The following is a 14,881-nucleotide window of genomic DNA, read 5'->3' as shown; positions in this document are numbered from 1 at the left end:
AATTTTGTGGTTTGGTAGACTAAGGTTGTTCTCTTTCTTGCACTATGTTCGTGAGTGTATATGCTAGAACTAGAGATTGTGTTATGTTCTATTGGTTCCTAATTTGGATTGTGGGAATCCATTTTGAGTTAATTCATTTGTAAGATATGTTTTTGGGCTTACCAGTTGTGTCCTAAATGATTTATCTACATGTTACCTTTTTGACAACTTTGGAGGATGTGTGCTAGTGTGTGTAATATTTAGTGCTACTTAAAAATTTGTAACATGATGTTTTTTCGATCCTTTTTATCTCTTGAATTAAACCAATTTCACCACAATTGTATTTGGTGGCTGATTTGATAAGACTTAACTTATCCACTATTTTGGCATACCCAAGTGGTGTTTTGTGATAAAGAGGATGATATATATAGAAGATAAAATTATTTTTAATGTGAGTGTATGAATTAGTGAAGATACATATTTGAGGTTACATAAGTGTGTGGTGAAGGTATTGGTGCTAAATTGTATAATGGCTTCTTGTGTGAACAATTACATTTAGAGGAGGTTCCTAGAAGCAATTTTGTTGAAGGCTTATTCTTCTTGATCTCCATATATTCATGTACCTTTCTTAGAGATAGTGAGTATCCTTAGTATGTTCATTGTATCTTTCTCTACTTGTAGTAAGTCTCAACTTGCAAGTCTCTTGTATCTTGCCTTAGGGTTATTAATATTATGACCTGTTCTACTTGTAAAATATTTAGATTGACTATATCAACAAGAAATCTAAGTTCATTTGGAAAGATATTTCATTAATTATGCTACAATGAACTAGTGGTTTAAATTTATCTAAAACCTATTTCTATTATCATTTTCCAAATTTTTTTTAATCTAAAATAGAGAAATAGAAATAGCTAACCAAAATATTCAAAGGAAGCAAAGTAAAAATGATATATACAAATCTTGGTTGAAATCTACAAACCTCTACATAGGATTTCAATACATTTAATAATCTTCATGCATTGAGTTGTTGTATATTCAAACAAAATTAGAAGTTTAAAAAAAAAAAGCTATTTGCCTACCTTAAAAAACTATAAATTGAAACATGCAAAAAAAATACTATATAATGATATATAGAGAAAAAATATAAAAAATGATCTTTATGACTTTCATGTAAATAGAAAAAGGAAAAAGAAATAATAATTAACTAATAAACTTCTATGTAGTTGGGTGTTCTAAATTTTTTATTTTTTTTACAAGAAAACATAAAACATTTGTATCTAGTTACGGGCTTACATTCGTGAAATCCAAATTTTAATATTACTACTTCTATAAAATCCAAGATAGAAAGATAGATTGTAATAGTATGCAAACTCTCCTATCCAGAGTTAGTTTGTGAATTTCCAAATATGTTATGAATGTTTAGTAGTGTAAACTAGAATTAAAGGGTGGAGATGTGAAAATCCTAAGAGTCTCTAGGGGACAATAGAAGAATATTGTAACAACAAAATAACTAAGATAATTTTATCTATAGAGGTTTTAGGAAACCAAGAGAGAAGGAGAGGTTGATAGAGTTATAACAAGCTATAAACACTAAAAACCTATTGATAAATGTAATGTTGAATGCATGGATGGGTCCTAGCTTCAAGTTCTCATGAGGTCACCATGTACAAATAGATGCAATCTATCATACTAGAGAATAATATTTGATGTAGCATGTTACAACTTTGTCATTAATTAAGTAAAAAACTATAAAATGTAAGACAATAAAGTGATAGATGTATCATTTTGAGAGATTTTCTCAATACCAGATATTGTCCCTAAAACATAATTAAATTAAAATAAACCCCAAAAAAAAATCGTAAATAAAGTGAAAATGTCATGAGGTGATTAATTTATTTGAGGAGAGAATGAACACAACTTGATCTATAGAAGAATGTACAATAATTTTAAAATAACTTGTTTTTCAACTAAGATTCATATAAATTAATTAAAATACAACAATGGATCATGGGCATGCAAGTTATTTTATGCTAAGTTCTACAATGGCTACCAATGCTAAGAAAAGGATAATAAACAATAATAACATAGGGGGATAATATAAAGAACCATGATATGGGTGAAAAAATAATAGTTTCATCTAAGGATGCATGAGTAAATAGAAATATATTTGTCATCATAAAATATTAGTATTCATGACATGACATTAGTTTAAGGAAATAAAAAGTTTATGAAAGGAGAATGGAGATCCTTAGGAAGGATGTGTGCCTCTAAAATGCTTTTTTCCTTTCCCACTAGAATATAAGTGAGGAAAACCATTTGATAAATAACTTAATTTTTTTACTAGAGAGAAAGTATAGTTGGACACTAGATTTTACCACCACTAATTGAAATAAGAAAACAAAGTAAACTATAGGTGATAAATAGTGGGTAGAAATATAATACAATTAAATAAGTATAAGGAACTCAAGATAAAATAAAAGAGAGTAAATAAAGGTAAAAAAATATACTTTTTTTTTTCTCAGAAAGAGGTAATCTAAATATGATAACAGAGGTGATCTTGTCCCATAGAAAAGGAAAACACCCAATAATGATGTAGAAGTTTAATCATATTATTAAGTTTTTAATTTTAATGCTAGAAAATAAAAGAAGAATACTTATTACCTACAAGTAGGTGAATCCCAATATCACTTGTCAAGTAGTAGAGAGATAGGTGAATAGACAGATCGAAGATGGATGACACTAGAGACAAGTATTTGTATTCTATTACAATTTATATTCACTAGTAGAATACAAAAGCATGAAATGAATTATATAGAGTGGAAGTTTTGTAGTCTATTAAGAAAATTTATTACGGGTAGGATGAGAAAGAGTGATCATGTGATATTTGATAAGCCTCAGCTAGTTATGATTTACTTTAGATAAAGTAACAGTAGGAACAAAAACTTTCTCTTGTTGAGAATATTTTTAAATTCTCAAAACAAAGAAATTATAATGAAATAAGGTAAGGGAGCAGGGAATGTAGACAAGGTTCATGTTTGTAAACTAAATCTACTATAAAAAAGAGTAACGTTAGTACCAAATGGACATTAGCTCTTTATTTTATGTAACAAAGCTAATTTCATTTTTGTTTGTATTTAGAAATAATTTTAAATTCAAGCATATAACATCTCTCTAGAGAAAATAGATGAGGGTAGATGTCACTAGGCTTGGACAAATGACAAGTAGAATGTTAGTAAGGGAGCATGTTAGTAAACTAAACTAAATCTACTATAGAAAAGAGTAACTTTAATACCACATGGACCTTAATTCTTTATTCCATGTAGAAAAGGCAACTTCATTTTTATTTCTATCTAGAAATTTTTTTAAATTCTAACGTATAACATGTCTATAGAGAAGGGATTTTTTTTAAATGGAGAGAGAAAGTAGAGGAGGGGGTTGTGGTAGGATTTTATAGAGTTTTGCAAAGGAGGGTGGTGATCGATAAGATGGACCAAATGGGATTTTGTTAGGTAGGTGGTCAAGGTTGGGTTTGTGGTTTTCCTTGGCCCTTCTTTTGGGGGTCGTGGAGGTTGAATCTGACAGAATTTCTATTTTTGTTTGGACTCTTCCTCTTCTTTCCTACCTATGGGCGTTGTGTTATCCTTTCTAATTAATTGTGTAGATTTTGCTTCGATAGGGGCTTCTTTGTGTGTTTCCTGTTGTTTTCTCTTGTCTCTACTTCTTTGCCTTTCCATAGGTTGGGCCTCTTTATTTTTTGGCCTCTTCCTTTTGTTTTGGGGTTGGTTTTCCGAGCCTTTTGTTGTCCACTTTTCTTGAGTGTTTCTACTAGTTTGTTTCTCTCTATGATGTTAGTTCCTCTTCACCTTTGGACTTGATTCTTGATCTAGAACTTTTCCTAGTGGTGTCTCTAGTTGGTTCTTGTCATGGGTTCTCTATGACATTGGTTTTCATGATGAGCCCCTCACCTAATTTATTTTGGGGTTTGTCTTGTAGGTTTCACACTTCTTGTTCTTGCTAGAGGATTTCTATGGATATTGTGGCTTGTTTGAGGACTTCTCTGTTCCTTCTTAGTCTTCAAGCCCTATCTTGCTATTCTAAGGTTGGGGTTTTCTCTGTTACTCTCTTATTTTTTGTGAGGTTCCTCTTGGGTCCATCATTTTTTTTTCTCCTTTCCATGGGTTTGTCATCTTGCATTGGGATGGAGTTCGGTTCTTGTGGGTTGCCGCACACTTTTGTACCTTGTTTGGGTGCATATTGAGGTTTCTATTTTCTATTTTCTTGCATGGCAGGTTCTGTTTGGAAAGGATCTTTTCTCTATTTGTTGTAGGTGCTTTCTATTTATGTTGTTTAAGATAGTTTCATGTGATGGGGTTTGCGACATTTGTGCCTCTATGTCCTATGCCCTGGTCTTAGTCTAATTTTTCTTGGTTGTTGGCATTTCCAATGATATCTTTGCCCTTTCTAACCTGTACATGATTTCTACTGCACTGGTTAGGGTTTGCAGGATTGTATCATTCTTAAAATTTCCCAAAGTGAGATTTCTTGAGGACTCTATAGTTTGCATCATTTTTGTTGAACCTATTGAGGCAACTCTTCCTGTGGCATGGATCAAATTGTTGGGGGGTGCTCTTGGGCATTTTATGGTGGACCATCTAATGGATAGCATGGATCCTACTATGGTTGTCTTGATTATTACTCCTTCCAGGCTTTCTTTGTTGTGTCAATGCCTATTCACTTTGCTGGGGATATGTGTTTTTATTGCTTTTAGATTCTTGGGTATCTTCAGTATCCAACTCCTTATGGACCTGTTAAGGGCCCTGGGTTCTGCTAACAATGGACGTATTGAGGTGGTCCAAAATTTTTTGTCAATAGGGATTATTTCAAGTATAAGTTTTAGGGAAGTCTTTTAAAACCCTATGAGTTTCACTATGTTTGTCCTTTCCTTTGGTTTACTCCATAACCTTCTTATACGAAGCCTAGGTTTATGTTTCAAGGTTGCAAAAAGCTTTTCAAAATCTGTAGGATGTTGTATGCTACCTTGGCTTCTTTGATGTAAGCTCAAGGGGCTTGTTAGGAAGATGGTTTAGGGTTCTTTCCTAAACCCCTATATTTTTGATTAGATGAATTTGGTTTGTGGAGAACCCTATTCCCACTAGTTGGATACTCCAATCAAAAGCACTTTCCAAAAAAGAGCCTCTTTGCTTTTTTGGATTTTGTGATTATGGAAGTCTCTTTGCTTGTGAGCTCCTCTCATTCATGCACCTATGAGGTGGTTGTGTAGAGATTCAGGCCTTCTCCCAATTTAATCTAATTAGAACATGTCTCTGGAGAAAATAGATGATACTATATGTCACTAGCCCTGGAAAAATGATAAGTATAGTTGAATGTTGGAGAAGAAGTGGTGGTTGAATTCATGGAACAATAAGTACCTGTTTAAAATTAGACTATAGATCCATGTTAAATGAAGGAATACCTTATTTATAAGGCTCAACTTTATATTCAATAAGCCCATGGGGGTGAACTCTAACAAGTCCCTATTGTTAGCAAGAAGATTAATGGTATCATAAAATAGATTAATATGCCCCAAGTATTATTTATATGTCATATATGATGGAGTTGATAGTCATGGATTTTTTTTCTCGGATATCTTAGAATTTGGACAAGAATTCATAGATATGGTGGTTTGATATAGTGTTGGAGTTGATATTAAACCCCATAACTTTCAAAAATAACCTACAACTAAAACACTTGTCACATCTCAAGAGAAAAATTCATGATTGAGATATACAATATTGAGAGATAATTGATTTAAGAAATCATCATATATATTACTATAATGAATTAATACAATAAGCTTGGATAAGTTAATATAAATATAATGAATTATTATAGATGTATAAATACAAAACCATACATGAAACACTCGGCGGGCATTAAATTAGAGAATGATAAGTATAATCATTGGATTCTATGAAAAAACATGACCTATAATTACCTCAATCTAAGTATAGAAATAAATCCTCAATTTAGCTTAAGTGAATTAAAGTAATTAATAATTGATTAATTAATTACTAAGGTGATTACATATCTACTACAACATCCACATTTAATATTAACTTCTTAAGTATAAGCTAAGAACTTAATGAACATGGTAATGATGGATGCATCAATTGGTCCCAGGTACATGTAGTGGTCAGGTGCCCATGTACAAGAAAATAAAATATCTCCTAACTAGAGAAAATAATAAAACCACATGTGAGAAAATATTCTCTCCAAAAGAGTTCAAATGGAATAAATGGACTAGTAAAACAAGGATAGAAGGTAGACTTGATGTTACTCCATTAGGATTACTTATATTATAAGTACAATATATTTACACTTGATAGGAGAGATAAAAAGAGCATAAGAGTTCCCAAATAAAGAACTAGATCATGTATCAAAGATGAGATCCTAGGGAGAGAACATGATCCACTAGCTATAAAAAAAAAATTCCTCCCTGAAAAAGAAATACATTCATTTGTGATTGGAGAAGTTTATTCTGCTAAAATAGATAAATCAAGAATCCAAATACAAATGTTATGTACCTCTCAAAATTACTCAAATATCCTCATATCACAATGTGAATAAGGGTTTTATTTGTGTTATTGTCATTTGTTAACCTTTATCATGAAAAAGGAAAGTATGAAGAAAATTTTGAGGGAGTATATTTGTAGGTATTTTGTTGGTATGTCTTAATTGGTCAGGTTGATAGGTTTTTATTTGTAACTTTATTAGCCACATTTTCTCCCAATCAATTATGGGGGACTATAAAATTTACAATTATACAATAAAGGAGTTTACTATTAATTTTTTATGTAAACCACTAAAAAGGTCTTGATAAATAAGTGTCTATGTAATGTGAAATATCATCATATTGTAATTTGTTCTTTTCTAGATAAGAAAAAGAAAGTGGACGATTGTTTCATTATACATGTAGTCCATACCGGGTGAACACTTCAAATCTATGTCTTATTGTGGATTGTTACTTTTTTCTCTTTTATTCTATGCTATATTTAATATTTTATATTGTTTTGATCTTTCCGAAACTTGAAAGATTATATTTGAGTCATTTGGTAGTAGATTTTAGATTAAAGTGGGAGACATGATGAAAGAATGAAATTTTAAAGCTTAAAATTTCAATGGAAAAAGATATTAGCTATAAAAGATGAAAATGAAATACTATCTATATTAGAAGAATAATTTTTAATGTTTGTTACAAAGGTGAAGAAACCAATAAAAAAAACAATCTAGATTGGAAAGTTCATGATAGAAAGGAACCATAAATAATTGGCTATTCCTGGCAACATCAGTGGCTTTTAGTATAGAAAAGGAAGCAACAATAGTGGACCTATTCTTGGGATTAGACAATCTATATGAAAACCCTTAGCTTCCACTAAGGTATTCCTTATGAAACATTTACTTAGTATGAAGACGCTAGAAGATGGATAAGTTATTGATTCTTTTGTATGAGTTTAATTTGACCACTAGTTAGATAATTTCTATAAAATTACCCTTTGATACTAAGATTAGGCATATTTTGATTTTATTCTCATTTCCAAAAATCTCTAATAGCTTGTTCATGGTTGTAAGTAATTTTTTCTTTATTTAAAACATTGTAAATTTTTATGATGTTGTTGGTGTTATCCTTAGCAAGGAAATACAATGAAAAATTACAGGCGAGAAATTAGGTAACTCTTTGATAGTTGAGAAAAAGTGAAGACAAAGGAAAAAGGAAAGAGCATAGAAAATACTAGGAAACATAAGAAGGGTAGATAAAAATGTATAGTAAGGCTAGAGTGCTTAAATTACAAAAGAAGAAAAAATACTTGATGAAAGATTGTTGTTCTTTAAAAGGAAATAATTAAACAACAAAGAAGCAAATTTAGTAGGTGATGTGTTGTAATTTGATCTAATCCTATCCTTAGATAATATTACTAATGTTTTGGTTTTAGATTTAGGAGAGTCATTTCCTACCATACCCCATGATAAATATTTTCTAGACTATGCTCAAGGTTATTTCAAGCAATCTTATTTGGGTGATGATGAACAATATAAATTTGTTAAAAAGGGAAACATATAGATAAAACTATCAAATGGAAATCAATAGTTACTAAAATAGGTGAGACATCTTCCTAATTTGAGAAGAAATATAATTTCACTAGGACAAGTAGGAAGAGAAGGTTGTTGTAGTATGGTGGAATAGGATTTTAGTAGTGTAAGCATTCAAACTCAGAATCAGACCCATTCACAATAACATACATTTGAAAATAATGAATAGGATCAACTGGAAACCCTTGGGAGAGTTGGGAACAATAGTTGATTATTATTATTTTGATTTTTATATGTTTGGATATTATGTAATGATAAAAAGAAAGAACTACGTATAAAGATGTAAAATTCAAAAGTAAAGAAAAAATATGCAAGCACTATAAACAACTCTAGAAATAGGAGTAAAAGATAGACTTGTCTATGTCATTGGAGCTAAAAAGCATGGACTATTAGGACAAGAGTAACTTTCCTAGAGGTTTTTGATGGTAATATCATGAATAAATCTTGAATTGGGTTGTATAGATTATCTTCCATAAATTCAATTTAAAATAAGTCAAACTATGAAGCTAACCCATAGTGTCCAAGGTTTTATTCTTCTTCAAATTTTAAATCTCTTTGTCTAAAACTACATTTTATGATTCTGTAATCCTTCTTTGTGAGATAAAAATCCTACACGCACAAAAAAAGAGAAAATTTGTTGGGTTGTATAAAGGATTTCCTTAGTCTAACTTGGGTCAAAATCAACCCTATAGAAATGGTGATGAAGAGGACAATTTACCCTTATAGGGTAAATAATAAATATAAATTAAAATGTTGAATTTTTACAAGATTAAATACCTCTAACTTGATAATGTTGATAATACATTTCTATTTGAATAGGATCCTCCAATATTGATGCAATAACATGAAATGACCAAAAGATTAATTATGAAAAGTAGTTACACGAATATTGCTATAACTTGTTGCTCTGTAATGCCCATATGTAAAGAAATTTTCTTATAATACTTTCTCTACGAAGTGATTAGGATTTTGGATGGATGGAGATGAAATAAAAAATATGCTCTTATCTAGGGTTCCAAATCTATTTCATAAATTAGGTCTACCTCCAATGGTCCTTTTGAAATATTAAGATCGATTAATAACTTGCAAGAGCACACATCAAACTTATAAAATGTGCAAGAATTGACACCTCTAGCAATTATCATAGAACCTCTCACCATTTTTCTTCTTGCATAATAGAAAACTACTTGCACACCCAAATCTACTGTTTTTCTTATAGAACAAATTTCGTGCTAGTTAAATGATATGCAATAAACCATAAATCCTATTTATTTTACCATTGGGAAACATAATTATATCTTTATGATAACCAACAATATCTATATGAGAATCATCACCTAGGTACACCTTACCTCTATCATATTCTTCATATTTAGATGACCAATATCTATTTGAATTCATTTGAAAATACGCATCCAATTCAATTAATCATGCATCTTTACCTGCTTGAGCAACCAAAAGTTACAATGAACACTTCACTATCTTCCTTCTCACAATTAGAATCAAAATTAAATTTATTATCTTTCATCTTCTTTTATTTTTTGTAATGCTTATGAAAGTGTCTAGATTTACCTCAATTCTAGAAAATAAATTTGAAATTTATAGGAGATTTGGATCTCTCCTTATACTTAAATTTATGGTGTTTCTCATTCTTCTTGCCATTTTCTTTAGGTCTTTCATGAATAGTTAGAGCCTCCTTAATACTAATGGATACCTTCTTCCCCATCACTTTGGACGTAGAGAAACAACTATATCTTTATCCTTACAAAAACAAAAATACTACCAATAGCCATAATAGAAGAATCATATGAATCAAGCAAAGAATGAAGCAAGATCTTACATTTCTCCTCCTAATCCATCTTGAAACCAATAGATTTCAACTAACCCACAAACATATTGTTTAATTCTAAGTGGTTTTTAATTCATTTATCTTCTTCCATTATGAAGGAATATAATTTCTACATCAATAAAACCTCATTCACTAAATATTTTCCTTGATATATCTTATCAAGTTTCTTCCATAGCTTATTTGTAGAGGACTCTTCATGTATATTAACTATTTAGAGCCCCAATGGCTTTATCATCCATAACATCATTCTAAGAAGTGATAGTAGGATCTATAGGTCTAACGATATTCTCTTTATAGTCTCCCAAAAATCTCAATCTATTAATACATCCTCCATCTTTAGCTTCCACATATTAAAATTATTTCCCAAAAATTTCTTCACCTTTAGTCTCCCTCGTGAACTTACCATCTAAAAACTCCTACATCAAGATCACAAAGTATCTTTTGCACAAGATCCCACTCAAATATGGATTAATTTAAAAAAAACCCAACAACCCACAATTAAAACCAAAGGTGATAAAGATTTAAGACCACTTGAAAGGAAGTTAAGTTAGTAGAACCAATTCATACACTAACCTTGAGAGGAGACTTATACAAAATTTCCAGATCTTTACACTAGCTATAAAAGTGTAATAGAAATAAACATAAATAACATTTATACCACAACATACGTTTTTATTCTCATAAGAGTATCACCAACAAAGATCTAGAGGCAACTCCATAGCTATCAACTTCCACAACACATGGTGTTAGTACAACACCTTCATAAAATATGATTGTATTTTGGGGCAAGAAAAATACACAGCTTATTCACTATTAGATCTATGACCTAATGATAGATGATAAATATTTACAATGATAAATTGTACAAAAAATGTGGCTTTATTAGCTCTCATGCGATCTAGATTCACTTCCATGGTATAAATAGTGCACAAACAAGAATGAAAACTAGTGTCTATTGGCATTCAAAATGCACCTTATGTAGCATTTAGAAAGCACTAGTATGAAAAACAAAGACAAATATCAAATCAATTATAACTTGAATTACTTCTTTTTTATTGCACACACACACACACACACACACACACACAAATATATTACTAATATATTATAAGCATGACCACAAATATATTATAAGCATGATCACCCTTTCACATTAGAGATACATATCAATTTACTTAATTTTTCTAATGATTAATAAGTTTATATTAGTATAAAGAAAAAAAATATCATATCATTAGCTATGTTATTTGGAGTTTAGTGTAGCATCACAATATGGTATGAATAAAATTAAGTTTTTAAATTTTTATTAAACTTTTAGGTTGACAAACCAATGCCATTTGCAAAATTTATTTTAATGAAATTGAAATTGCATTCTAAAAATTATGATTAATAATTTTAAGGATTATAATATTTTGTATAGGTGGAAGAAATCTTGTTGGAGTAATTAAGAAATTATCTAATTGTTTATTTAATTAGGATGTTTTAATTATTTTATTCACTTAAGCTATAAACTTAGGTGCTTTTTTCTTTTATTTAATTAGGATAATTATAGCTTGAGGTGTCTCATTCATTATGGTTATGACATATGGCACTAAATAATTTAATCTCAATTTAGGGTTTTACATCTAGTGGTTCGTTTATCCTTTCATAATAATTCATCCATTCATTGTAATCATAATCTTTTTGTGCAATCAATTCATAATTCTTAGGCTGTGTTGAGAAAATCATCATTGCTTGATTTTTTTAATGATAGGTGGTGTGGTTGTAGATGATTTTTTATTTTATAAGTTGAAATCATAAATTTCTACATATCTTTTTCAATCAAATATTGAATATAGGATCACCTACAAAATGGGTTGCCTAACTATGAGATACAATTCTCCCCTAGCTAGAATTCCAACAAAGTAATTCTAAGAAACAACATGCATCCAAAGGATAGGATGTGACATAATTCTCAGTGCAAGTAACTCCTTTATGAAGTGATATTATGGAAAGGCTATTGGGGTGAACAAGGACAACTTTTGTGTTCACATTTTCCTAGAAAAAATGAAAAAGTACATCCAAACAAAAAAAAGAAAAAAAAACATTTTAAGAAATATAGCACCTAAATGGGATAGAAACACCTAAATAGGACATTAGCACCTAAATAGGATACTAGTCATCAAAGAGGAAACTATCTCCCAAGTACTATAGTCCACTTATGTATTGGAGTTTCAATTTACAACTAGAAACCAACTTTGGTACATTAGAGTTTAATCATAGTATTGTAGTCCTCATAGGATGTTATTGTTCTTGGAAAATACATCTATCCAAACTAGTGAGGAAAATCAATCTAGGTTCTAGTGCAAAAGACATTCCAAACACCTAATAACTACATAGAATGACTCACGACAAGACCAAATGAATAATTCTTTTTCCTTCATGTAATGCCCCACTAGGAACCCCAAAGGAATAAGCACTCATCTAGGCAACTAAGGGTGAAATAATTTTAAAAAAATTATAATTCACATTAAGTGCATTAATTACTACATTGCACAATAATAACACAAGTGGAAGACTAACACCGAAATTCCTAAAGGGTTACCAAAGAAGAATTAAACTAAAGGTTAAATTCCATAATTATGATTAATCCAATTATCCATCATTTACTCATTGAACACAACAAACTATATACAGAAATCATAAAGATGGCTGATAAATAACATCCAAAACTAGGATTACATTGATCATAAAATACATGGCTTCCAATAATACATATAAAGTTTACATCTTTACCAAATACAAGGTTACATAAATTCATTAATACAATTGACCACATAGGTCTCCAAAGAACAATAATATCCAACATGAGATACAACATTAGTCACGAACCACAGGAACACCTGCGAAGCCAATCCTCACATGAAGGTATGAACAAGAACATTTGATGGGAAGTGGCACTACCACCCAACCATGTGATCCCAAAATGGAATCACCCTATCGTGCTAGGAGATAGAAGAAGACCCTCAAGAAAGCATAAGAAAGACATGGATGATAGTACAATATGATTTCACAATACTCCAGGTGACTCGACATCACAATACACTAAGGACCCTAAAGAGATAGTTTCATCGCATAGCTTAAGATGGCTACCCTAGGTAGGCCTCCATAGGTCCTAACCCCCATCTTGGGTTATCCTGGTAACCTTTCCTGAACCCCCAGTTCCATCTAAGTCTCATGTGGACCCTACCAACCCTTCGTAAAGACAAGGTGGTCGGTTTGCCATTCCAGGCCTTCCCACTACATCCTGAGCCTATACGAGCACTCAGCCATGCATGAGGTACAATATCTTAATTAATATTAAAAGTACCCACCTCCTAATCAATTATTAGGTTATCACTTATTATTTGACTTTCAAGGGGTTACCTTGCCAACCACTTCGGGCGTGGGTCACACTCGAAAGCCACTCTCTCATAGGACACTAAACAAACATGGTCAGTCTATGAGGACCCTCTGATGAAACAGACAACCATAACACCTCTATCCAAATACAAGTGGTCAAAACAAAGACTTACTAACCCTTGGTTAACCATAAGGAATAAGCACTACATGACAAAGACAACGAGATCATAATACATCACTTGGTCAATAAATACAAAATACGCCACAATAGGATGACTAACAAAGACGAGGAATAACAACCAAATAAACTGCTTGCAAGAAAAGCTAAATTCACTAAGTCCTAGCATAATCAATCTTTGAGAATAACAACATCATATACACTTGCGATTTCATCATTTAAATAAAATAAAATATCACCATGAAAATTACGATAAATTCAAGTCATCATTGCACTGATAGGACTAGAAATCTAACTAATCATAATAATTAATTTACCTCTTTTAACTTTAACCAACAAAAATCACAATGATTAAATGAACAAACACCCCAAAATAAATAACACATTTATTCTAAAGGCATCTTTTAATTTATAATCTTAACCATTTTATTAAACTATTAATAAATTAATAAAAACTAATATATATAAAACTATATATATAATAATAATTATTAACTATTAATATTTAACAAAATACTAAAATTATATTATTATTAAATATTAACTATTAATAATCCACCAAGCATAATATTATATTAATATTATTATTTTATTATTATTATTATTTTAATATAAAAAACTTAATTTAAAAAATTAAAAAAAGAGCATAGCTCGCGGTGGGTCCCGGGCCCATCGCTGCTACCACATATATGTGGTAGCAACATCGTGTGGCCTGCTACCACATACTGTGTTAGCAGCACCACCGAGTTGCTGGGGGGTGTGGCTGGGTCGAGCCCAGCTCCCCGCTATGCAACCCCCAAAAAATTATATTTTATATAATTTTTAAAACTATACAAAAAAGATTACATTTAATATTCTAGTAATTTTAATTTTTTTTTATAAAATCTCTGCAACACAACAGAGAGCAACAATACAAAATTTATTTTAAAATTTTCTTTTCCCAAACAAAATTCTCAGTAAGCCCAAAAGAAATACAAGACCCAAATCAAAATCTAGGCAAATTTAAAGAGGGATAAATAGAATAGAGGAAAATTTTAATCAATTTCTACATTTTTAACACAAAGGAAGAATTTTCTTTGGATCAAACAAAGAGGGCGAAATTGGCAAAATTTTGCCAGCATAACCCCCAAATTTGGACAAATAGAAATTTGCAAAAACTCATAAAATCAATTCCATTCCATACTACACAAATGGAGGAAATAATCAAAAACCAAATTAATGCATGAATTTGAAAACATAGAGCCAAGAGAAGATTGGAGAAACTCTTCAACAAAATAAATCAAAATGAAATTTAATTGAATCCAATAACAAACTACTCCATTATCCAAAACAAGCTTCCAACAAGA

This window comes from Cryptomeria japonica, chromosome 7 (assembly GCF_030272615.1).
Source record: "Cryptomeria japonica chromosome 7, Sugi_1.0, whole genome shotgun sequence".
NCBI lineage: Eukaryota > Viridiplantae > Streptophyta > Pinopsida > Cupressales > Cupressaceae > Cryptomeria > Cryptomeria japonica.
This window is presented reverse-complemented; position numbering follows the sequence as displayed.